The sequence below is a fragment of the Pelophylax lessonae genome (genome assembly GCF_965119305.1).
Source record: "Pelophylax lessonae genome assembly, chromosome: 4".
NCBI classification, from domain to species: Eukaryota; Metazoa; Chordata; class Amphibia; order Anura; family Ranidae; genus Pelophylax; species Pelophylax lessonae.
The window spans coordinates 649866320-649893593 of record NC_138771.1 but is presented as its reverse complement, the minus strand read 5'-3'; the positions used below and the strand labels follow the sequence as shown (position 1 = coordinate 649893593).

Here is a 27274-nt window from a genome sequence, read left to right as displayed (position 1 = left end):
GAATGAGAGAAACAAATGCCCAAGCTCCTGTGGTTAGTAGGAAGAATAGTGCCCCATCGCTGGTGCCAGTGTGAGGAATCGTGCCCCATAGTTGGGGTCATTGGGAGGAATAGTGTCCTATTGTTTGTCAGTGGGAGGAATAGTGCCCCATCGTTGGTGTCAGTGGGAGGAATAGTGCCCCATCATTGGTGTCAGTGGGAGGAATAGTGTCCTATTGTTAGTGTTAGTGAGAGGAATAGTGCTCCATCATTGGTGTCAGTGGGAGGAATAGTGCCCTATTGCTGGTGCCAGTGGGAAGAATAGTGCCCTATTGCTGGTGCCAGTGGGAAGAAAAGTGCCCCATCATTGGTGTCAGTGGGAGGAATAGTGCCCCATCATTGCTGTCAGTGGGAAGAATAGTGGCCATCTTTGGTATCATTGGGAGGAATAGTGCCCCATCATTGGTGTCAGTGGGAAGAATAGTGTCCCATCATTGGTGTCATTGGAAGGAATAGTGCTCCATCATTGGTGTCAGAGGAATAGTGCCCATCTTTGGTATCATTGGGAGGAATAGTGCCCCATCATTGGTGTCAGTGGGAAGAATAGTGGCCATCTTTGGTATCATTGGGAGGAATAGTGTCCCATCATTGGTGTCATTGGAAGGAATAGTGCCCCGTCATTGGTGTCAGTGGGAGGAATAGTGCTCCATCATTGGTGTCAGAGGAATAGTGCTCCATCATTGGTGTCAGAGGAATAGTGCCCCACAGTGGCGTAGCGTGGGGGGTGCAGGGGGGGCCGGCCGCACCGGGCACAACATCTGGGGGGGGGGGCGCATCCGCAGTGTCACTCTGTCTGTCTGACTATGACATACACAGTTCACACACTGTCTGCAGCTGCCTCCATCTTTAAGCTGGGAGATGTCCAGCACAGCCACCCTATGGTTGAAAATGGCAGGGCGGGGCGGGGCGGGGCGGGGCTGGACTGTGCCTCACCTATCCATTGGTGTAGGGTGGGGTGACGTTGCAAGCCAAGCCCCGCCTATATCGCCTCTCCTCACTGCTCAGTCAGTTTAGCAGCGAGTGAGTCAGCAGCCTGGCGCTGTCACAGAGTGGGGTTTTTTTTTTAATCACCTGATTTGAGCCAGAGGCTCTAATAGGCTTAAAAAAAGGGTGGACCTGGGGCGCAGAGCAGTGCGCCCTGAGCCCACCCATTGTGTGACAATAGCAAATGAAAATTCGCTATTGTCACACGGATCCTCCTCCTGGCCAATCAGGAAGCAGGTCCAAGACCCGCTTCCTGATTGGCTGAAAGACGAACGCATGCCATTGGCCGAGGGGGAGGCGGGAGGACTCGAAGAGACGCGGGGAACTGAGGAGAAGCTGCCGCTGCAGGTAGGTCTCTCTGCATTGAAAGGGGGCACGCTGGTCATTCTGCATTGAAAGGGTGCACGCTGGTCATTCTGCATTGAAAGGGGGCACGTTGGTCATTCTGCATTGAACGGGGGCTCGCTGGTCATTCTGCATTGAACGGGGGCTCGCTGGTCTTTCTGCATTGAATGGGGGCACACTGGTCTCTCTGCATTGGAAGGGGGCTCGCTGGTCATTCTGCATTGAAAGGGGGCACGCTGGTCATTCTGCATTGAAAGGGGGCACGCTGGTCATTCTGCATTGAAAGGGGGCATGCTAGTCATTCTGCATTGAAAGGGGGTACGTTGGTCATTCTGCATTGAAAGGGGGCACGCTGGTCATTCTGCATTGAAAGGGGGCATGCTAGTCATTCTGCATTGAAAGGGGGTACGTTGGTCATTCTGCATTGAAAGGGGGCACGCTGGTCACTCTGCATTGAAAGGGGGCACACTGGTCACTCTGCATTGAAAGGGGCACGCTGGTCACTCTGCATTGAAAGGGGGGCACGCTGGTCATTCTGCATTGAAAGTCGCACGCTGGTCACTCTGCATTGAAAGGAGACACGCTGATCACTCTGCATTGAAAGGGGACACGCTGGTCTCTCTGCATTGAAAGGGGGCACGGCACGCTGGTCACTCTGCATTGAAAGGGGGCACGCTGGTCATTCAAACTTGTATTTAGATGAATTTTATTTTAATTACATCAGTATTTTCATAACAAACAATACATGTGCTTAGGGGGTAAGGGTTTCTTTAACTAATCTAATGGAAGAGACTCGAGTGCTAAAATCCCACGGGTTAGGGGGCGCAAATTACTTGCCTTGCCCCGGGTGCTGACAACCCGCGCTACGCCACTGCCCCATCATTGGTGTCAGAGGAATAGTGCTCCATCATTGGTGTCAGTGGGAGGATTAGTGCTCCATCATTGGTGTCAGTGGGAGGAATAGTGCCCCATCATTGGTATTAGTGAGAGGAATAGTGCCCCATCATTGGTGTCAGTGGGAAGAATAGTGCCCCATCATTGGTGTCAGTGGGAGGAATAGTGCCCCATCATTGGTATCAGTGGGAGGAATAGTGCTCCATCATTGGTGTCAGTGGGAGGAATAGTGCTCCATCATTGGTGTCAGTGGGAGGAATAGTGTCCCATCATTGGTGTCAGAGGAATAGTGCCATATTGTTGGTTTTATTTATATATTTTTGCGAGAGATATTTAAATTTCGCTTCCTAGCCAATATTAAAATAACTGATAGTTTTGTATTTCAAAAAACTCCAATAAAATTTTGTTAAAAAAAAATAAATAAATAAATAACTGATGAGGTGCACAGTTCTACGAATATCACCTGATCATTGAAGAAATCCCCCATATTGTATGACAGTATGTTTTTTTTTGAAAACGTGGAAAGTCACCGGGCCCAGGTGATGATGTCCCCTGTTTGTCACCCATCAATGTTTGGTGGAGATTCCCCAGGTGGGGGGATGGGCAGGTACACATTGTATAAAGGGATTAGTGCCATTGTTCATGGAGGAGGAAATAACATTAATCCCATACATAATGATCACTTCACAGCTGAGATCAAACATCACCAGTCATATCCTTGTGACACGTGACAGCGGGGATCGCTCATCGATGGCGATAAGAAATTTGGCTTTAACTCTGTGATTGCTGGCAGTCAGCTGCAACCTCAAAACTTAGAAATAGATTAAAGCTGCTCTGAGGGATAAAGGATTGGTGCTTAACATTCTTCTTTTCGAGGCTGAAATCCTGGATTCCTTCTCTACTTAATTATAAAAGAAAAAAATCGCTGTGCGACTGTAGAGTCTTTGCACAGCCACTTAGAATATTGTATGTTTATTTCCTATTAGCGCCTGCTCCATCTAGTGGGCAAAATGTTGTTTTTTCTTGATTGAGATATTTCAGCAAAATAACATCCATAGCCACTAGATGGAGTGTCATAGGAATTTCCCATAATGCTTAGCTCCATCTATTGGCCATAATGCTGTATTTTCCTGAATAAGATATGTCAGTAAAATACCAACTTTAGCCACTAGATGGAGCTAAGTATCATAGGAATTTTCTATAATGCTTTGCTCCATCTAGTGGCCATAATGCTGTATTTTCCTGAATAAGATATGTCAGCAAAATACCAACTTTAGCCACTAGATGGAGCTAAGTGTCATAGGAATTTTCTATAATGCTTTGCTCCATCTATTGGCCATAATGCTGTATTTTCCTGAATAAGATATGTCAGCAAAATACCAACTTTAGCCACTAGATGGAGCTAAGTATCATAGGAATTTTCTATAATGCTTTGCTCCATCTATTGGCCATAATGCTGTATTTTCCTGAATAAGATATGTCAGCAAAATACCAACTTTAGCCACTAGATGGAGCTAAGTGTCATAGGAATTTTCTATAATGCTTTGCTCCATCTATTGGCCATAATGCTGTATTTTCCTGAATAAGATATGTCAGCAAAATACCAACTTTAGCCACTAGATGGAGCTAAGCATCATAGGAATTTTCTATAATGCTTTGCTCCATCTATTGGCCATAATGCTGTATTTTCCTGAATAAGATATGTCAGCAAAATACCAACTTTAGCCACTAGATGGAGCTAAGTGTCATAGGAATTTTCTATAATGCTTTGCTCCATCTATTGGCCATAATGCTGTATTTTCCTGAATAAGATATGTCAGCAAAATACCGACTTTAGCCACTAGATGGAGCTAAGCATCATAGGAATTTCTCATAATGCTTAGCTCCATCTATTGGTCATAATGCTGTATTTTTCCTGATTAAGTTATGTCAGCAAAATACTGACTTTAGCCACTAGATGGAGCTAAGTATCATAGGAATTTCCCATAATGCTTAGCGCCATCTACTGGCCATAATGCTGTATTTTCCTGATTGAGATTTGTCAATAAAATACCGACTTTAGCCACTAGATGGAGCTAAGCATCATAGGAATTTCTCATAATGCTTAGCTCCATCTCTTGGCCATAATTCTGTATTTTCCTGATTAGGATTTATCAGCAAAATACTGACTTTAGCCACTAGATGGAGCTAAGTATCATAGGAATTTTCTATAATGCTTTGCTCCATCTATTGGCCATAATGCTGTATTTTCTTGATTAGGATTTATCAGCAAAATACTGACTTTAACCACTAGATGGAGCTAAGTATCATAGGAATTTTCTATAATACTTAGCTCAATCAATTGGCCAAATGAGGTATTTTTGGTTGTAAATCAATGGTTTACATTTGAACATCACAGGATATAGTCCATTTACATTCACAGAACACAAAGAATGAGGGATAAATGATTAGTGCTTAACATTCTTCTTTTCAGGGTTGAAATCCTGGATTCCTTCTATACTTATTTATAAAAGAAAAAAAAAAAAAAAAGCTCCGCAGGTGGCGCGCACAGCCGGCCATAAAAATGGAATGCTGTAAGCACATGTACTCTTTTGCATCACGTTTACCTGCGTACACGCGTATTACATATCCTGCCAATGCGAAACCTCTGTGTCTGTGTCACCCTGTAGGAGGAGGACAGACTCATCGCCGTCTGTATAAACACGCGGAGAGGAGAGGGTTGAGGAATGTTATTACACGGCTGGGTGTGGGTCTCCATATCATGTTGTGTTTTATTCCTGGGAAGGGCACGTGAACGCTCGCCAAGTTCGATCTCACACCCTCTCACAGCTGACACAACATATACTGCGCCGATCTGAAAGTATATACAGCGTACAGCCCGACAGAACGGCGGAACAATACAGCGACTGTGTCCCGGGTGTCTGATATCCGTACAGCAATACTTTACTATGCTATTGTCTTCCGTATCCACTTATACTTGTAATTTACATATCTATAGTATGCTAAGAGGATATCATATTAGAGGATATATTATACTAAGTGGACATTATATAAGTGATATTAGAGGCTATACTATACTAAGTGGATGTTCTATTAGTGGAGCTGTAGGACTCAGGACCATGCTCCCCCCTATACCAGAGCTGACCACACAGGACCATGCTCCATAATACCCAAGCCGAGGACACTGGGCTATGCTCATTTATACCTATACTCCCCTATACCCAAGCCTTAGGACGCAGGACTATACTCCCCTATAAACACCATGCTCACCTATACCCAAGCCGTAGGACAAAGGACCATGCTTCCCTATACCAGATCTGAGGACACAGGACCATGCTTCCCGTATACCAGGGCAAAGAACACAGGACCATGCTCCCCTACACCAAAACTGAAGTACACAGGACCATGCTCCCATTTACCTGAGCCAAGGACACAGGGCCATGTTCCCCTATACCCATGCCTGAGGGCATAGGACCCCAATGCCCTATTCCCGAGCCACAGGATGCTGGACCATGCTCCCCTATACCCGACCTGAGGACACAGGACCATGCTCCCCTATACCCAAGCTGAGGATACATGACCATGCTCCCCTATTCCTGACCTGAGGACACAGGACCATGCTCCCCTATACCCAAGCTGTAGGACAGATGGCCATGCTTCCCTAAACTCAGGCCACAAACACAGGACCATACTCCCCTATACCTCAGCCACAGGATGCAGGACCATGCCCCCCCTATACCTTAGCCACAAGATGCAAGACCATGCTCCCCCTATATCTGAGCCACAGGATTCAGGACCATGCCCCCCCCTATACCTTAGCCACAAGATGCAAGACCATGCTCCCCCTATACCTGAGCCACAGGATTCAGGACCATGCTATCCTATACCTGAGCCACAGGATGCAGGACCATGCTCACCTAAACCTTAGCCACAGGATGCAAGACCATGCTCCCCTGTATCTGAGCCACAGGATTCAGGACCATGCTCCCCCTATACCTGAGCAACAAGATGCAGGACCATGCTCCCCTATACCTGAGCAACAAGATGCAGGACCATGCTCCCCTATACCTGAGCCACAGGATGCAGGACCATACTCCCCCTATACCTGAGCCACAGGATGCAGGACCATGTTCTCCTATACCTTAGCCACAGGATGCAGGACCATGTTCTCCTATACCTGAGCCACAGGATGCAGGGCCATGCTATCCTATACCTTAGCCACAAGATGCAAGACCATGCTCCCCCTATACCTGAGCCACAGGATACAGGACCATGCTCCCCTATACCTTAGCCACAAGATGCAAGACCATGCTCCCCCTATACCTGAGCCACAGGATTCAGGACCATGCTCCCCTATACCTTAGCCACAGGATGCAGGACCATGCTCCCCTATACCTTAGCCACAAGATGCAAGACCATGCTCCCCCTATATCTGAGCCACAGGATGCAGGACCATGCTCCCCTATACCTGAGCCACAGGATGCAGAACCATGTTCCCCTATACCTAATCCACAAGATGCAGGACCATGCCCCCCCTATACCTGAGCCACATGATTCAGGACCATGCTCCCCTATACCTAATCCACAAGATGCAGGCCCATGCTCCCCCTATACCTGAGCCACATGATTCAGGACCATGCTCTCCTATACCTTAGCCACAGGATGCAGGCCCATGCTCCCCTATACCTTAGCCAAAAGATGCAAGACCATGCTCCCCCTATACCTGAGCCACAGGATGCAGGACCATGCTCTCCTATACCTTAGCCACAGGATGCAGGACCATGCTTCCCTATACCTGAGCCACAGGATGCAGGACCATGCTCCCCTATACCTGAGCCACATGATGCAGGGCCACGCTACCCTATACCTGAGCCACAGGATGCAGGACCATGCTCCCCTATACCTGAGCCACATGATGCAGGGCCACGCTACCCTATACCTGAGCCACATGATGCAGGACCATGTTCTCCCATACCTGAGCCACATGATGCAGGACCATGCTCTCCTATACCCTAGCCACAGGATGCAGGACCATGCTCCCCTATACCTTAGCCACAAGATGCATGACCATGCTCCCCTATACCTTAGTCACAGGATGCAGGACCATGCTCCCCTATACCTGAGCCACAGGATGCAGGACCATGCTCCCCTATACCTGAGCCACAGGATGCAGGACCATGCTCCCCTATACCTAATCCACAAGATGCATGACCATACTCCCCCTATACCTGAGCCACAGGATGCAGGACCATGTTCTCCTATACCTAAGCCACAAGATGCAGGGCCATGCTATCCTTTACTTGAGCCATAGGATGCAGGACCATGCTCCCCTATACCTGAGCCACATGATGCAGGGCCACGCTCCCCTTTACCTGAGCCACACATGATGCAGGACCATGTTCCCCTATACCTGAGCCACAATATGCAGGACCATGATCCCCTATACCTGAGCCACATGATGCAAGGCCACGCTACCCTATACCTGAGCAACATGATGCAGGACCATACTCCCCTATACCTTAGCCACATGATGCAGGACCATACTCCCCTATACCTTAGCCACATGATGCAGGGCCAAGCTCCCCTATACCTGAGCTACAGTATGCAGGACCATGTTCCCCTATACCCAAGCTGAGGGCACAGGACTATAATGCCTAATTCCTAGCCATAGGAAGCTGCACTATGCTCCCATAAACATGAGCCAAGGACACAGGACAATGCTCCTTTTTACCCGAGGACCATGCTCCCTTATACCTGAGCCACAGTATACAGGAGCATATATATAGCACCCTTACACTTTCTGTCTCAAACATTTGGCACTTGTAATTATAAAACTTCCCCAGTTAGAATATGAAAAGACACAACGTGACTTCCACCTGGTGCTACACAAATGACTCACCGAATCCTATGGCCTTAGAACCTTAAAAGAGGCCAATAAGGACTTTGTGATATGTATCCAAAACAGATCATCCATATCTCTTCACACCCGCCACAGGCAAGGATGTTCCTGAATAATAGAACTACAGAACACTTGGTTTTGCTCAATTTGCATAAAACTAATTTACATGCAGTTTGGATGAACAGCTATGCCAATTTTTTCATAAAAACAACCTATAAAGACATGAAAAACACATAATAGCAGACTAAGCATTTATCATGATTGATAACAATTGATTTTAAAATCCGATTACTCCCTTTTCTGCCGCCTGCCTCGACCTCAGCCTGAACTCTGACTTCTCTCTTGCCTGCCACCTTAACCTCTGCCTGTACCCCAACTATTCCCATCTTTGCTGCCTGCCTTGACTTTAGCATGAACCCAGACTACTCTCTTGCCTGCCACCTGCCTTGACCTCTGCCTGGACACTGACTATTCTCTTGCCTGTCACCTGCCTCGACCCAAGCCTGAACCCCGACTACTCTCTTGCCTGCCACCTGCCTTGACCTCTGCCTGGACACTGACTATTCTCTTGCCTGCCGCCTGCCTCGACCCCCAGCTTGAACCCAGACTACTCTCTTGCCTGCTACCTGCCTGGACACTGACTATTCTCTTGCCTGCCGTCTGCCTCAACCTCAGCTTGAACCCCTACTACTCTCTTGCCTGCAATCTGCCTTGACTTCTGCCTGGACACTATTCTCTTGCCTGCCGCCTGCCTCGACCCCCAGATTGAACCCAGACTACTCTCTTGCCTGCTATCTGCCTGGACACTGACTATTCTCTTGCCTGCCGTCTGCCTCAACCCCAGCTTGAACCCCGACTACTCTCTTGTCTGCAATCTGCCTTGACCTCTGCCTGAACACTGACTATTCTCTTGCCTGCTGCCTGCCTCCACCCCAGCTTGAACCCGACTACTCTCTTGCCTGCTGCTTGTTTCAACCTCTGCCCGGACACTGCCTTTTCTCTTGCCTGCTACCTGCCTTCACCCCAGCCTGAACCCCAACTACTGTCTTGCCTGCTGCTTGCCTCAACCTCTACCTGGACACCAAATATTCTCTTGCCTGCCTCAACCTCAGCCTGAACTTCGACTACTCTCTTGCCTATTGCCAGCTTTAAAATAAGCCTGAACCCTAACTACTCTCTTGTCTGCCACCTGCTTTGACCTCTGCCTGAAGGCTCACTGTTCTCTTGCCTGCTGCTTGCCTCGATCTTTACCTGCACACCGACTATTTGCGTGCCTGTCTTGACCTCAGCTTGAATTTTGACTACTCTCTTGTCTACTGCCTGCCTCAACCCGAGCCTCAACCTCGACTACTCTCTTGTGTGCCGCCTGTCTTGAACTCAGACTAAACCCTCGACTACTCTCTTGGCTGCCACCTGCCTTGACCTCTTCCTGGACAGACACTGACTATTCTCTTGCCTGCCGCCTACCTCGACCCCAGCTTGAACCCAGACTACTCTCTTGCCTGCCACCTGCCTTGACCTCTGCCTGGACACTGACTATTCTCTTGCCTGCCACCTGCCTCGACCCAAGCCTGAACCCCGACTACTCTCTTGCCTGCCACCTGCCTTGACCTCTGCCTGGACACTGACTATTCTCTTGCCTGCTGCCTGCCTCGACCCCCAGCTTGAACCCAGACTACTCTCTTGCCTGCTACCTGCCTGGACACTGACTATTCTCTTGCCTGCCGTCTGCCTCAACCCCAGCTTGAACCCCGACTACTCTCTTGTCTGCAATCTGCCCTGACCTCTGCCTGAACACTGACTATTCTCTTGCCTGCTGCCTGCCTCCACCCCAGCTTGAACCCGACTACTGTCTTACCTGCTGCTTGTTTCAACCTCTGCCCGGACACTGCCTTTTCTCTTGCCTGCTACCTGCCTTCACCCCAGCCTGAACCCCAACTACTGTCTTGCCTGCTGCTTGCCTCAACCTCTACCTGGACACCAAATATTCTCTTGCCTGCCTCGACCTCAGCCTGAACTTCGACTACTCTCTTGCCTATTGCCAGCTTTAAAATAAGCCTGAACTCTGACTACTCTCTTGTCTGCCACCTGCTTTGACCTCTGCCTGAAGGCTCACTGTTTTCTTGCCTGCCGCTTGCCTTGATCTTTACCTGCACACCGACTATTTGCGTGCCTGTCTTGACATCAGCTTGAATTTTGACTACTCTCTTGTCTACTGCCTGCCTCAACCCGAGCCTCAACCTCGACTACTCTCTTGTGTGCCGCCTGTCTTGAACTCAGACTAAACCCTTGACTACTCTCTTGGCTGCCACCTGCCTTGACCTCTTCCTGGACAGACACTGAGTTTTCTCTTGCCTGCCTCCTGTCTTGACCTCAGCTTGGACTCTGACCTTCCTTTACTGCACTCTGATAGTGTAGCTATCCTGTTTGTGTAACCCCTTGGGGGGGCATTCTGAGTGCTGCTAGCTGGTGTCATCTTGCAGCCAGGCAGCTGGGGGGCCACTAGGGTCACTAGCCCATCGCTCCATGTGAAAACTGCTTAGTCTTCTGGACCTGCACCTTAGATGAGCCCTCATCACCTGCCAGAGGGTCATCTGTAGTAGCGGGTACATGTGTTAAACTATGCGCCACACAGATAAAATGCCCAAACCAGGTCCTCCCCCAGAGAGGGGCAAGAGAGGGCTTAGAAACATTCAATTCCAGCAAGACTAAACTGCTCTCGAAGGTCATAGTTTCTTTTTGTGGGGTTTCATACATAACATCTTTGAGGGAAGGATATATTCCCATGTGAAAATTTTCATTGACCAGCTTGTCTTTGCCCACATCGTCACAATATGGTGTCTTCTTCCTCATTCATCCCTTCTAAATGATGGCGCTGCCTTTGTTGGTCTCCACCTTCTCCAGGACTCTGTGCTCCTCACCTTATGCATGCCCAGCTGCTACATGAGATCGGCCCCTCCACCTCCCTGGACCTAGAAGTCTCCTGTACAATTCTCACCGTATCCTGTTTGCCCCTCACTGCACCTAAGTTATTGCCCTATGTACCCCAGAACTTATCTCCTTGCTGCCCCTCTGTCAGGGTGACTCTGGACCCCTCCTTGCCATTCCATAGTGGAATGGCTTTGTGCACCTGAACTCACGATTTATGGTACTCTATCCCCATTCTGGACTTTGTTGTGACCCATTACTGCACCTGACCTTGCTACCTGTATGTCGTGTCCTGGCTGGACCGCTGATTACTGCCCTACGGACTTTGCCCTCTCCTCAAAACTCCTGTTTGTTGAACCCCTTAATAGATAACTCCCCAGACAAAGGGCCTGAAAAATCTATTACGAATAACTACTACTACTACTACTAATAGGCCTGTATAATAGTGGAATAATAATAATAACGATAATAATAATGAAAAAAAAAGGCGGATAGCAAGCAAAGGACAATGCCGACTGTAATAATAATAATAATAATATTATTATTATTAATAGTATATAAAGTATATATATTGTAAATAAGGGTGATATAGCAGGTGATATTGCAAGTATCAGCTGATGAAAATAGCAATAATAAAAATAATAGTAAATAATAATAATGATAATAATAATAATAATAATAATAATAAATAAATAAAGGTGGATAGCAAAGGACCCTGCCAACTGTAATAATAATAATAATACCAATAAAAATAGTATACAAAGTATATAGAGTGTAAATAGGGTAACATAGCAGTGGATACTTTATATATCAGATGCTAAAAAAATAATAATAATATTAATATTAGTGTAAATAAGGGTGACATAACAGGGGATATTGCAAATATCGACTGATAATAACATTAAAAAAAAAAAATAGTAAATAATAATAATACTATAATAATAATAACAACAAAAACAATAATACCACCAGTCTGTATAATAGTGGAATAGCAGAGGATGCTGCAGATGTTGGCTAAAGTTAATAATTAAAATAAAATGGTGGATAAAAAAGACACTGCAGCTGTCTGATAATAATATTAATAATAATAATAATAATAATAGAAAAAAAAGATGGATTGCAAAGGACACTGCTGACTGTAATAATAATAAAATTGATACCAATAATAATAATAATAGTATATAAGGTATATATAATGTAAATAGGGGGTGACATAGCAGTGGATACTTTAGATATCAGATGCTAAAAATAATAATAAAAATATTAATATTAGTGTAAATAAATGTGACATAGCAGGGGATATGCAAATATCAGCTGATAATAACATAAAAAAAAAAATCATAGTAACTAATAATAATACTATAATAATAATAACAATAATACCACCAGTCTGTATAATAGTGGAATAGCAGAGGATGCTGCAGATGTTGGCGAAAGTTGATAATAAAATAAAAGGTTGGATAAAAAAAGACACTGCAGCTGTCTGATAATAATAATAATAATAATAATAATAATAATAATAATAATAATAATAATAAATAAAGGTGGATTGCAAAGGACACTGCTGACTGTAAAAATCATACAATTGATACCAATAATAATAATAGTATTTAAAGTATATTTAGTGTAAATTGGGGTGACAGCAGCGGATACTTTAAATTTTAGCTGCTAAAAATAATAATATTATTATTAATAGTGTACATAAGGGTGACATAACAGGGGATATAACAAATATCAGCTGATAATAATAACGATAATAAAAATAATAGTAAAAAAAAATTAATAATAATGGTATAATAATAATAATATATAAAGCAGTGGCATAGCAAGAGATACTGCAGATATTAGCTAACAAAAATAATAAAAATATGAATGTATTTAAGAGTGGCATAGCAGAGGATACTGAAGAAATCAGCAAATAATAAAAAAAAATGAAAATAATAATGTTGCTAATAATAATAATAATAATAATAATATATATGAGGGCGGCATAGCAGAAGACTCTTCAAATATGAGCTTATAATAGTAATAATAATAATAATAATAATAGTGTATATAAGGGGGACATAGCAGGGACTACTGCAGATATCAGCAGATAATAATAATAATAATAATAATATAGTAGAGGATACTGCAGATGATAATAATAATAATAATAATAATAATAATAATAATATAGTAGAGGATACTGCAGATGATAATAATAATAATAATAATAATAATAATAATAATAATATAGTAGAGGATACTGCAGATGATAATAATAATAATAATAATAATAATAATAATAATAATAATAATATAGTAGAGGATACTGCAGATGATAATAATAATATTAGTAATATCTGTGTATATGGAAAGAATAGCAGAGAATACAGCAGATCTCAGCTGATGATGATGATGGAGAGGTCTGAGTGTCTCCTCCATACAGATCACACACATCTCTCTCTGATACATTGTAACATGAAGTACAGAGGAGGAGGGGGAGGGGAGAACAATAGAGGGCGCTGCCCCTCCCTCTCCTCCCCCGGCTCCTCCCCCCGCCCTGCCCACTGCTCCTCTCCCTGCTCTGCTCTGAGTACAGATCTCAGTGCTGTGCCAGCTTCCATCACCGCTCTGCACACAGGTGAGTGTCCTCCATTCTACACACCCTGTACATTGTCTGCTAGGGATCAGGGTGATACATTGTGTATAATAGGGTGTGCCCCCTCCCCCCTCCTCCAGGATGACAGCAGCCTTGTGTCTGATGTATGAGCACCATGTCTGTCTGTCCTCTGTCTGTACATTGCATGCTGTGTCCTCCACTGCTATATACATCATATATATCTGTCATCCCCACCCCCACCCCTCCCCCTCCTATAATCTCATATACACAACCTACCCCTTCATTATATAATATACATACCACACCTATCCACCCATCACCTGGCTGCCCCCCCCCACCATAATATACATACCCCACCTACCCATCATTGTCTGTATGGATCACACTGTGTCCGAGCTTACACTACTGCTATATACAGAGTGTCAGCTCTGCAGGACACACATCTCTCTATATACTGTATCCTCTCTGTATATTAGAGTGTCAGCTCTGCAGGACACACATCTCTCTATATACTGTATCCTCTCTGTATATTAGAGTGTCAGCTCTGCAGGACACACATCTCTCTATATACTGTATCCTCTCTGTATATTAGAGTGTCAGCTCTGCAGGACACACATCTCTCTATATACTGTATCTCCTCTGTATATTAGAGTGTCAGCTCTGCAGGACACACATCTCTCTATATACTGTATATGTATCCTCTCTGTATATTAGAGTGTCAGCTCCGCAGGACACGCATCTCTCTATATACTGTATCTGTATCCTCTCTGTATATTAGAGTGTCAGCTCTGCAGGACACGCATCTCTCTATATACTGTATCTGTATCCTCTCTGTATATTAGAGCGTCAGCTCTGCAGGACACACATCTCTCTATATACTGTATCTGTATCCTCTCTGTATATTAGAGTGTCAGCTCTGCAGGACACACATCTCTCTATATACTGTATCTGTATCCTCTCTGTATATTAGAGCGTCAGCTCTGCAGGACACACATCTCTCTATATACTGTATCTGTATCCTCTCTGTATATTAGAGCGTCAGCTCTGCAGGACACGCATCTCTCTATATACTGTATCTGTATCCTCTCTGTATATTAGAGCGTCAGCTCTGCAGGACACACATCTCTCTATATACTGTATCTGTATCCTCTCTATGTATTAGAGTATCAGCTCCGCAGGACACACATCTCTCTATATACTGTATATTCTCTCTGTATATTAGAGTGTCAGCTCTGCAGGACACGCATCTCTATATACACTGTATCTGTATCCTCTCTGTATATTAGAGTGTCAGCTCTGCAGGACACGCATCTCTCTATATACTGTAACCTCTCTCTGTATATTAGAGTGTCAGCTCTGCAGGACACACATCTCTCTATATACTGTATCCTCTCTGTATATTAGAGTGTCAGCTCTGCAGGACACGCATCTCTCTATATATTGTATATTCTCTCTGTATATTAGAGTGTCAGCTCTGCAGGACACACATCTCTATATATACTGTATCTGTATCCTCTCTGTATATTAGAGCGTCAGCTCTGCAGGACACGCATCTCTCTATATACTGTATCTGTATCCTCTCTGTATATTAGAGCGTCAGCTCTGCAGGACACACATCCCTCTATATACTGTATCTGTATTCTCTCTGTCTATTAGAGCGTCAGCTCTGCAGGACACACATCTCTCTATATACTGTATCTGTATCCTCTCTATGTATTAGAGTATCAGCTCCGCAGGACACACATCTCTCTATATACTGTATATTCTCTCTGTATATTAGAGTGTCAGCTCTGCAGGACACGCATCTCTATATACACTGTATCTGTATCCTCTCTGTATATTAGAGTGTCAGCTCTGCAGGACACGCATCTCTCTATATACTGTAACCTCTCTCTGTATATTAGAGTGTCAGCTCTGCAGGACACACATCTCTCTATATACTGTATCCTCTCTGTATATTAGAGTGTCAGCTCTGCAGGACACGCATCTCTCTATATATTGTATATTCTCTCTGTATATTAGAGTGTCAGCTCTGCAGGACACACATCTCTATATATACTGTATCTGTATCCTCTCTGTATATTAGAGTGTCAGCTCTGCAGGACACACATCCCTCTATATACTGTATCCTCTCTGTATATTAGAGTGTCAGCTCTGCAGGACACGCATCTCTCTATATATTGTATATTCTCTCTGTATATTAGAGTGTCAGCTCTGCAGGACACACATCCCTCTATATACTGTATCCTCTCTGTATATTAGAGTGTCAGCTCTGCAGGACACACATCCCTCTATATACTGTATCCTCTCTGTATATTAGAGTGTCAGCTCTGCAGGACACACATCTCTATATATACTGTATCTGTATCCTCTTTGTATATTAGAGTGTCAGCTCTGCAGGACACACATCCATCTATATACTGTATCCTCTCTGTATATTAGAGTGTCAGCTCTGCAGGACACGCATCTCTCTATATACTCTAACCTCTCTCTGTATATTAGAGTGTCAGCTCTGTGGGTTAGTTCTCTGTATATGGTACATAGGGGTTGCTGTGTGAAGGGATTTTCCTCCTGTAGGATTTCCTGTCTCTGGCATGGTGCGGGGGTCATTTTTCGGTCACATGTACACTCCAGCGCCTGCACTGATGTCCCGGCACGCAGTTCTCTATGTAGATCCCGGCCTGTCAGTGGTCTCCGGTCCCCCTTCCCAGCTGAGGAATGTTGATTAGGGTGGGTCATCCCTTTGTATTACACATGCTCTATATATATATATATATATTATACGTATACATACGGTCTATATATGTTTGTACACATGCTATATATCTGTATACAATTGATATACACCATATTGTCAAAAGTATTGGGACGCCTGCCTTTACACACACATGAACTTTAATGTCATCCCAGTCTTAGTCCGTAGGGTTCAATATTGAGTTGGCCCACCCTTTGCAGCTATAACAGCTTCAACTCCTCTGGGAAGGCTGTCCACAAGGTTTAGGAGTGTCTATGGGAATGTTTGACCATTCTTCCAGGAGCACATTTGTGAGGTCAGGCACTGATGTTGGGATGAGAAGGCCTGGCTCACAGTCTCCACACTAATTCATCCCAAAGATGTTCTATCGGGTTGAGGTCAGGACTCTGTGCAGGCCAGTCAAGTTCCTCCACCCCAAACTCACTCATCCATGTCTTTATGGACCTTGCTTTGTGCATTGGTCCAAATCATTTGGTGGAGGGGGGGGATTATGGTGTGGGGTTGTTTTTCAGGGGTTGGGCTTGGTCCCTTAGTTCCAGTGAAGGGAACTCTTAAGGTGTCAGCATACCAAGCCAAGTCCTGCTGGGAAATGAAATCAGCATCTCCATAAAGCTGGTCCGCAGAGGGAAGCATGAAGAGCTCTAGAATTTCCTGGTAGAGGTCTGCGATGACTTTGGACTCTATAACACACAGAGGAACAACGCCAGCAGATGACATGGCTCCCCAAATCACTGACTGTGGAAACTTCACACTGGACTTCATGCAACTTGGACTCTGTGCCTCTCTACTCCTCCTCCAGACTCTGGGACCTCGATTTCCAAATTAAATGCTAAATGTTCCACAGTCAATGAGGATTTGGGGAGTCATGTCATCTGCTCATGTTGGTCCTCTGTGTTTTATTGATTGGCCAGCGAACTCGCCTGACCTAAACCCCATAGAGAATCTGTGGGGTATTGTCAAGAGGAAGATGAGACATCAGACCCAACAATGCAGACCAGCTGAAGGCCGCTATCAAAGCAACCTGGGCTTCCATAACACCTCAGCAGTGCCACAGGCTGATCGCCTTCATGCCACACCGCATTGATGCAGTAATTCATGCAAAAGGAACCCCGACCAAATATTGAGTGCATCCTATACTGTACATGGGCAGACAGTATCTCACATAAGTGAGTACACCCCTCACATTTTTTGTAAATATTTTATTCTATCTTTTCATGTGACAACACTGAAGAAATGACACTTTGCTACAATGTAAAGTAGTGAGTGTACAGCTTGTATAACAGTGTAAATTTACTGTCCCCTCAAAATAACACACAGCCATTAATGTCTAAACTGCTGGCAACAAAAGTGAGTACACCCCTAAGTGACAACGTCAATATTGGGCCCAATTAGCCATTTATTTTCCCTCCCTGGTGTCATGCGACTCGTTAGTGTTACAAGGGGTGTACTCACTTTTGTGAGATACTGTGTGTGTGCATATATATATATATATATATATATATATATGTATGTGTATATATGTATGTGTGTGTGTGTGTATATATATATATATATATATATATATATATATGTGTGTGTGTATGTATATAATCTGTATACGGTGAGTATATAATATATCTGTATACAACTCCAGCATGGCACACAGACAGTGTTTTTGTTGTATTGTGTCTCCTGTTATGTCCATACTGTCTGTGTGATTTGTATACCTGCTGAGTGGGATTCCTGTCCGGTGATGGCCATGCGGTCCCAGTCACCTTATCTAGTACTGGGAGTTATATGGGGAACGTGTCTACCTTGTGTCTGTCATAGTGATGCCGTCTTCTCATCCTGCTGCCATCCACTATAGATGAGAATAATGCGGAGAGACCCCGCCGCTCTCCACCTTACATGGCGTCAGACTTTAGAGATTTGCGGACATCGGACTCTCAGTAACCTCACAAGCCTGCATGGATATTGTACATTCCTGGCACCATAAACAGGATCATCTTTCAGGAAAGCTCCATCTTTTATCAATAAAAAGACATTCTTGAGCTCCAGTTCAGTGACTTTGCCTAGGCTGTGGTGATGTCACCAGTCTGCTGCAGGCAGGAGGAAGCATGTCCTCAGTCTCCTCACCTCCATTGATCAGACTGCAAAATTGTAACTTTGGCCATGGGGGGCACCTCCATGCTAATGGACATAGGGGGAAGGGCACCTCCATGCTATTGGCCATAGGGGGAAGGGCACCTCCATGCTATTGGCCATAGGGGGGAGGGCACCTCCATGCTAATGGCCATAGGGGGAAGGGCAGCTCCATGCTAATGGCCATAGGGGGAAGGGCAGCTCCATGCTAATGGCCATAGGGGGGAGGACACCTCCATTCTAATGGCCATAGGGGGGAGGGCACCTCCATGCTTATGGCCATAGGGGGGAGGGCACCTCCATGCTAATGGCCATAGGGGGGAGGGCACCTCCATGCTAATGGCCATAGGGGGGAGGGCACCTCCATGCTAATGGCCATAGGCGGGAGGGCACCTCCATGCTTATGACCATAGGGGGGAGGGCACCTCCATGCTTATGGCCATAGGGGGGAGGGCACCTCCATGCTTATGGCCATAGGGGGGAGGGCACCTCCATGCTTATGGCCATAGGGGGGAGGGCACCTCCATGCTTATGGCCATAGGGGGGGGGAGGGCACCTCCATGCTTATGGCCATAGGGGGGAGGGCACCTCAATGCCAATGGCCATAGGGGGAAGGGCAACTCCATATTAGTGGCCATAGAGGGAAGGGTAACTCCATATTATTGGAAGGGCAACCCTATATTAATGGCCATAGAGGGAAAGGGCAACTCCATAGATAGTAATGGCCATAGGGGTAAGGGCAACTCCATATTAAAAAGAAAGGGAAAAAAAAAACGGCACTATATACAATAATCAAAAGAGCAGCAACTAAATTGTGAGATAGACACAAAACAAAAAATACATCTGTAGCAGGATTCCCAGCCGTTTTGCTGGTTATGGGTCCGCCAGGGTTACCGCTAACAACAACCGCACATTTAGGCATGTTCTCCAAGTGTGAGCACTGAGACAAGGAACAGTCCAGTATCTTTGGATTTTATGTTTATTGTGAACTTGGATGGGAGAAGGGATGAGTGGGATACTCCTCTGGCTCAACTAGGCACAATTTTAGTGGGACAACTGAAAAACGCCTTTTAGCGCTGACTTGACGCTGGCTGGATGCCGGTCAACGCCGGTTAATGCTGACTTGCTGTCTGTTGACGCTGAACTGACTTCTGACACTTTCACGTGGCACAAAGTCCTAGTTAAAGCTTCCTTTACCCCTCTTCACTGAGTTAGCTACTTATAAGACGGCTGCATTGCTTGACACTTCAGGGACTGCATCAGCACCCTCTTTCGCACACCCTCTTATCTTCATGGCTTAAGCACTGGCACCCTCTTTCCAAGCCCCCTCTACTGGTTAGCTGGCTCCTGGATCCCTCCAACCTTCCGGAGTGGTCCCCTATCCTAGGCAGACCCCTGGGCAGTTTACAGTACTCGCGACACTGCTTTCCTGGAAACTTCTGCCCCAGCAGCTCCACTCAGTCCTCAGCACACTGGATCCCTCTCTGCAGCTCAGCTCAACCTTCTGTCCTTCAGGCCGACCGCCAAGGACACCTTCACTAGCGCTGACAGGAGGAGAGACAGCCGTCAACCACCTCCTGGGACTCTGCTTCCTGCTAAGACACCCTGTCATGTGCTTCCCTCAGACTTATACCCCCTCCCAGAATGCATTGCGGCAGATTCTGCCCTCTGGGATAGATACAAGCCCTGGTGTGCTATTGACCAGGTTTCCTCCACTGTCCAATGAGAGCCCTCATTGGACACAGTGGGGAGACTCCCCAAGCTCAACGGGCACACCTGGAAACACATGACAGCCTAGCTGAACAATCAGCCCCCCCTGATAAGCAGGGGCACCCTTATAGGTTTTCCTAGCACCTACCTAGGAGAGTGCTACGCATCAAAGTATAGTTTCGCTGTGCATGTACGTGAAATTGCACAAATGAACATGTGCAAATAATACTCTATCTAAAAACTAAATATAACCAACTTATAGTCCATTTATACTGCTTATGGAACACCAGTGCTTGTGAAATATGAATAATAAGTGAACAAATGTCCAGTACAATAATCCAAGTGAGTCCTCTCCTTGACGGTAAGAAAGTCCACCACCACGTATATACAGTGGGTACGGAAAGTATTCAGACCCCCTTAATTTTTTCACTCTTTGTTATATTGCAGCCATTTGCTAAAATCATTTAAGTTCATTCTTCTTCCTCATGAATGTACACATAGCACCCCATACTGACAGAAAAACACAGAATTGTTGACATTGTTGCAGATTTATTAAAAAAGAAAAACTGAAATATCACATGGTCCTAAGTATTCAGACCCTTTGCTGTGACACTCATATATTTAACTCAGGTGCTTTCCATTTCTTCTGATCATCCTTGAGATGGTTCTACACCTTCATTTGAGTCCAGCTGTGTTTGATTATACTGATTGGACTTGATTAGGAAAGCCACACACCTGTCTATATAAGACCTTCCAGATCACAATGCATGTCAGAGCAAATGAGAATCATGAGGTCAAAGGAACTGCCTGAAGAGCTCAGAGACAGAATTGTGGCAAGGCACAGATCTGGCCAAGGTTACAAAAAGATTTCTGCTGCACTTAAGGTTCCTAAGAGCACAGTGACCTCCATAATCCTCAAATGGAAGACGTTTGGGACGACCAGAACCCTTCCTAGAGCTGGCCGTCCGGCCAAACTGAGCTATCGGGGGAGAAGAGCCTTGGTGAGAGAGGTAAAGAAGAACCCAAAGATCACTGTGGCTGAGCTCCAGAGATGCAGTCAGGAGATGGGAGAAAGTTGTAGAAAGTCAACCATCACTGCAGCCCTCCACCAGTCGGGGCTTTATGGCAGAGTGGCCCGACGGAAGCCTCTCCTCAGTGTAAGACACATGAAAGCCCGCATGGAGTTTGCTAAAAAACACCTGAAGGACTCCAAGATGGTGAGAAATAAGATTCTCTGGTCTGATGAGACCAAAATAGAACTTTTTGGCCTTAATTCTAAGCGGTATGTGTGGAGAAAACCAGGCACTGCTCATCACCTGTCCAATACAGTCCCAACAGTGAAGCATGGTGGTGGCAGCATCATGCTGTGGGGGTGTTTTTCAGCTGCAGGGACAGGACGACTGGTTGCAATCGAGGGAAAGATGAATGCGGCCAAGTACAGGGATATCCTGGACAAAAACCTTCTCCAGAGTGCTCTGAACCTCAGACTGGGCCGAAGGTTTACCTTCCAACAAGACAATGACCCTAAGCACACAGCTAAAATAACGAAGGAGTGGCTTCACAACAACTCCGTGACTGTTCTTGAATGGCCCAGCCAGAGCCCTGACTTAAACCCAATTGAGCATCTCTGGAGAGACCTAAAAATGGCTGTCCACCAACGTTTACCATCCAACCTGACAGAACTGGAGAGGATCTGCAAGGAGGAATGGCAGAGGATCCCCAAATCCAGGTGTGAAAGACTTGTTGCATCTTTCCCAAAAAGACTCCTGGCTGTATTAGATCAAAAGGGGGCTTCTACTAAATACTGAGCAAAGGGTCTGAATACTTAGGACCATGTGATATTTCAGTTTTTCTTTTTTAATAAATCTGCAACAATGTCAACAATTCTGTGTTTTTCTGTCAGTATGGGGTGCTATGTGTACATTCATGAGGAAGAAGAATCAACTTAAATGATTTTAGCAAATGGCTGCAATATAACAAAGAGAGAAAAATTTAAGGGGGTCTGAATACTTTCCGTACCCACTGTATATCCCCCACCAAGACAGGATGTCTGCTTACCAGAAGGATAGACCTTAACAGGTCAACAGCGCTTGCGACTTACACCCAGCCAGGGCCTTGGTCACCAAAAGGATTAACGGACTGGTTGGATCCCATAAAGGTTGGTCAAGTCAGTAGTCCAAATCCAAAATTGTTCGAGGTAACACTCCCCATAAATGCAATAGAAATTTGCCATAGTGTAAACCGTATTAGGCTTTAATAAAGTAAAAAATTCCAATGCACTTACAATGTCGCGGATTAAAACCCCCATCTACAAACAGCCGGCCAGCAGTACCACGTTCGCCCGTCCTTTCCGTCACGGGGAGGACTCACTTGGATTATTGTGCTGGACATTTGTTCACTTATTATTCATATTTCACAAGCACTGGTGTTCCATTATCAGTATAAATGGACTAAGCGTTGGTTATATTTCGTTTTTACGTAGGATATTGCACATGTTCGTTTGTGCGATTTCACGTACATGCACAGCGCAACTACACTTTGATGTATAACTCCATATTAATGGTCATGGTTTTGGAGTGGGATGTCCAACAAGCCCATATCATTGTGATGGTTAGAGACTACAAAACCACAGTGTCCAGCACTTGCTGGTTGGGGAATAGAGGTGTCCATCTCTTCTCCCAATAACCAGCCAGAGTTCTCATCTCCCGGTGTCCAGCCGGAGCTCTCATCTCCCGGTGTCCAGCCGGAGCTCTCTTCTCCCAGTGTCCAGCCGGAGCTCTCTTCTCCCGGTGTCCAGCCGGAGCTCTCTTCTCCCGGTGTCCAGCCGGAGCTCTCTTCTCCCGGTGTCCAGCCGGAGCTCTCTTCTCCCGGTGTCCAGCCGGAGCTCTCTTCTCCCGGTGTCCAGCCGGAGCTCTCTTCTCCCGGTGTCCAGGCGGAGCTCTCTTCCCCCGGGTGTCCAGCCGGAGCTCTCTTCTCCCGGTGTCCAGGCGGAGCTCTCTTCCCCCGGGTGTCCAGGCGGAGCTCTCTTCCCCCGGGTGTCCAGGCGGAGCTCTCTTCCCCCGGGTGTCCAGGCGGAGCTCTCTTCCCCCGGGTGTCCAGGCGGAGCTCTCTTTTAGAAGTTGTCACTGTATTGATGGCTGGTTTACCCTATGGAGAGTGGCATCAGTGTCCATTGATAAAAATATTTCTCATAACTACTGACCCTTTTTTAATACTTGCCCCACTTTCTTCCAGTCCCTGAAATATAACCTTACCAGAGCTGAAAAAAGTATAATGATGTAATGGGAATATCAAGCAGAACTCAAGCCTAGGCTTTTTTTTCCATTTTCTATATTGTGGGGGTGTTAGCGCCTCAGTTGGGTTTTTATTGCTAGAAAATATCTATCCAGTACCTTAACACCTTGGCAAAAGGGTGCTCAGCCAATGGTGATACCATGATAAACATGCAAAAAAGAAGCTGACACACCAGAGGTTTCTGAGGTCATAGATGCAGAAGTAGATTCCCAGAACATTCTGCAAATATGACTTCAGTAAAATATTAGGGTCTGGAAACTCCTGAGTGCCGGAGTTATGGTCACCGGTTTTCATTGGTGTCTGATTTTCCATTGGGGAGACTTCCTTTCACTTCCTTTGCAGCTGATTAAAGAGGAAGTCAATAAAGCTCTTTACATAAACAATAAAAACCTCAGAGAGCTTCCAACTTTCCTCATACTATCTACATTTACTAAGAGCAAAACTCATTAAGATACAAAGAATATAGCTAGAAAGATAGATATTTATGTGCTGCTGGAGCTCTGTCCTATGCAGCCTGAGCTCTCTTCTTCTGGTGTTCAGCCGGAGCTCTCTTGTCTCGGGTGTCCAGGCGGAGCTCTCTTGTCTCGGTGTCCATCCGGAGCTCTCTTGTCTCGGTGTCCATCCGGAGCTCTCTTGTCTCGGGTGTCCAGGCGGAGCTCTCTTGTCTCGGTGTCCAGGCGGAGCTCTCTTGTCTCGGTGTCCAGGCGGAGCTCTCTTGTCTCGGTGTCCATCCGGAGCTCTCTTGTCTCGGTGTCCAGCCGGAGCTCTCTTGTCTCGGTGTCCATCCGGAGCTCTCTTGTCTCGGTGTCCAGCCGGAGCTCTCCTGTCTCGGGTGTCCAGCCGGAGCTCTCCTTTCTCGGTGTCCACCTGGAGCTCTCTTGTCTCGGTGTCCAGCCAGAGCTCTCCTGTCTCGGGTGTCCAGCCGGAGCTCTCCTGTCTCGGGTGTCCAGCCGGAGCTCTCCGGTCTCGGGTGTCCAGCCGGAGCTCTCCTGTCTCGGGTGTCCAGCCGGAGGTCTCCTGTCTCGGGTGTCCAGCCGGAGCTCTCCTTTCTCGGTGTCCACCTGGAGCTCTCTTGTCTCGGTGTCCAGCCAGAGCTCTCCTGTCTCGGGTGTCCAGCCGGAGCTCTCCTGTCTCGGGTGTCCAGCCGGAGCTCTCCTGTCTCGGGTGTCCAGCCGGAGCTCTCCTGTCTCGGGTGTCCAGCCGGAGGTCTCCTGTCTCGGGTGTCCAGCCGGAGGTCTCCTGTCTCGGGTGTCCAGCCGGAGCTCTCCTGTCTCGGGTGTCCAGCCGGAGCTCTCCTGTCTCGGGTGTCCAGCCGGAGCTCTCTTGTCTCGGGTGTCCAGCCGGGGCTCTCTTGTCTCGGGTGTCCAGCCGGGGCTCTCTTGTCTCGGGTGTCCAGCCGGGGCTCTCTTGTCTCGGGTGTCCAGCCGGGGCTCTCTTGTCTCGGTTGTCCAGCCGGGGCTCTCTTGTCTCGGGTGTCCAGCCGGCGCTCTCTTGTCTCGGGTGTCCAGCCGGCGCTCTCTTGTCTCGGGTGTCCAGCCGGCGCTCTCTTGTCTCGGGTGTCCAGCCGGCGCTCTCTTTTCGAAGTTGTCACTTTGTTGATGGCTGGTTTACCCTATGGAGAGTGGTGTCAGTGTCCATTGATACAAATATTTCTCATAACTACTGACCCATGATCTCTTTTTTAATACTTGCCCCACTTTCTTCCAGTCCCTGAAATATAACCCTACCAGAGCTGAAAAAAGTATAATGATGGAATGGGAATATCAAGCAGAACTCAAGCCTAGGCTTTTTTCCATTTTCTATATTGTGGGGGTGTTAGCGCCTCACTTGGATTTTTATTGCTAGAAATTATCTATCCAGTACCTTAACACCTTGGCAAAAGGGTGCTCAGCCAATGGTGATGGCGTGATAAAAAAAAAAAGCTGGCACACCAGAGGTTTCTGAGGTCATAGATGCAGAAGTAGATTCCCAGAACGTTCTGCAAATATGACTTCAGTAAAATATTAGGGTCTGGAAACTCCTGTGTGCCGGAGTTATGGTCACCGGTTTTCATTGGTGTCTGATTTTCCATTGGGGAGACTTCCTTTCACTTCCTGTGCAGCTGATTTAAAGAGGAAGTGAATAAAGCTCTCTACATAAACAATAAAAACCTCAGAGAGCTTCCAACCTTCCTCATACTATCTACATTTACTAAGAGCAAAACTCATTAAGATACAAAGAATATAGCTAGAAAGATAGATATTTATGTGCTGCTGGAGCTCTGTCCTATACAGCCTGAGCTCTCTTCTTCTGGTGTCCGGCCTGAGATCTCTCTTCTTCTGGTGTCCGGCCTTAGCTCTCTTCTTCTGGTGTCTGGCCTGAGCTCTCTTCTTCTTCTGGTGTCTGGCCTGAGCTCTCTTCTTCTTCTGGTGTCCGGCCTGAGCTCTCTTCTTCTTCTGGTGTCCGGCCTGAGCTCTCTTCTTCTTCTGGTGTCTGGCCTGAGCTCTCTTCTTCTTCTGGTGTCCGGCCTGAGCTCTCTTCTTCTTCTGGTGTCCGGCCTGAGCTCTCTTCTCCTGGTATCCGGCCTGAGCTCTCTTCTCCTGGTGTCCGGCCTGAGCTCTCTTCTCCTGGTGTCCGGCCTGAGCTCTCTTCTCCTGGTGTCCGGCCTGAGCTCTCTTCTCCTGGTGTCCGGCCTGAGCTCTCTTCTCCTGGTGTCCGGCCTGAGCTCTCTTCTTCTGGTGTCCGGCCTGAGCTCTCTTCTTCTTCTGGAGTCCGGCCTGAGCTCTCTTCTTCTTCTGGAGTCCGGCCTGAGCTCTCTTAGCTATCCTGACACTGGGAGAAGAGAGCTCAGGGCCGACACTGGGAAAAGAGAACTCTCTTCTCCCAGTGTCAGGCGTGAGCTCTCTTCTCCCAGTGTCCACGTTGCATATGGCTAATTTACCTTCCAGAGAGTAACACCATTGTCTAATGAGAGAAATTCTCTGTGAGTCATACCTCCACCTTCTGACCCATGATCTCTTCTTTAATACTTGCACCACTTTCTTCCAGTCCCTGAAATATAACACTGCCAGGACTAAACAAAGGAGAATGATGAGATGGCAATATCAAGCAGAATTCAAGCCAAGGCTTTTTTTGTTTTAATTCCATTTTCTATAGAGTAGGGTGGGGTTCACACCTCTGATGGGTTTTTATTACTAGAAAGCATTTCATCCTTTACCTTAGCAAACAGGGGCTCCACCAACGTTGATACGGTGATAAATGCGAGGAAAAGAAGCCGGCACACCAGAGTTTTCTGATCCCGTGTTTTCTGAGGTCCTAGATGAAGAGGATTTACAGAACGTTCTGCCACTAGGACCTAAACAAAACATTGAGGTTCGCTGTGCCAGGGTTATGGTCACCTGTTTTTAAACCCATGTATTTATCCATTCGGGAGACTTCCTGTCTAGAATTAATAAAGAGGAAGTGAATAAAACTCTTCACATAGACAATAAAAACTTCCAGAGAGGTTGCCAACCTTTTTGCTATCCGAATTAACCATTAAGATACAAAGTGGATTGGTGTATCCCTCTCCTTTCCTTTACCTTTCATTCGTTCTTTTTTTTTTCTTTTACTTTTTTCCCCTCTCCCTATCTCTCCCTACATCTCCCCCTCTCTCTCTCTGTCTCTCCCTCTCTGTTTCTCTCCCTCTCTCTCTCTGTCTCTCCCTCTCTGTTTCTCTCCCC

General features: G+C 46.3%; 1 protein-coding gene across 1 annotated transcript in view; it reads left to right on the top strand.

Annotated features, from left to right (window-relative positions):
• The first annotated feature begins 13638 nt into the window (after nt 1–13638).
• The window catches only part of LOC309552394 (uncharacterized protein), a 121324-nt gene continuing 107688 nt past the window's right edge, over nt 13639–27274 (top strand). The window contains exon 1 of the mRNA XM_082253337.1: nt 13639–13714. The gene's annotated coding sequence lies outside the window, so the exon portion shown is untranslated. The remainder of the gene's footprint in view (nt 13715–27274) is intronic.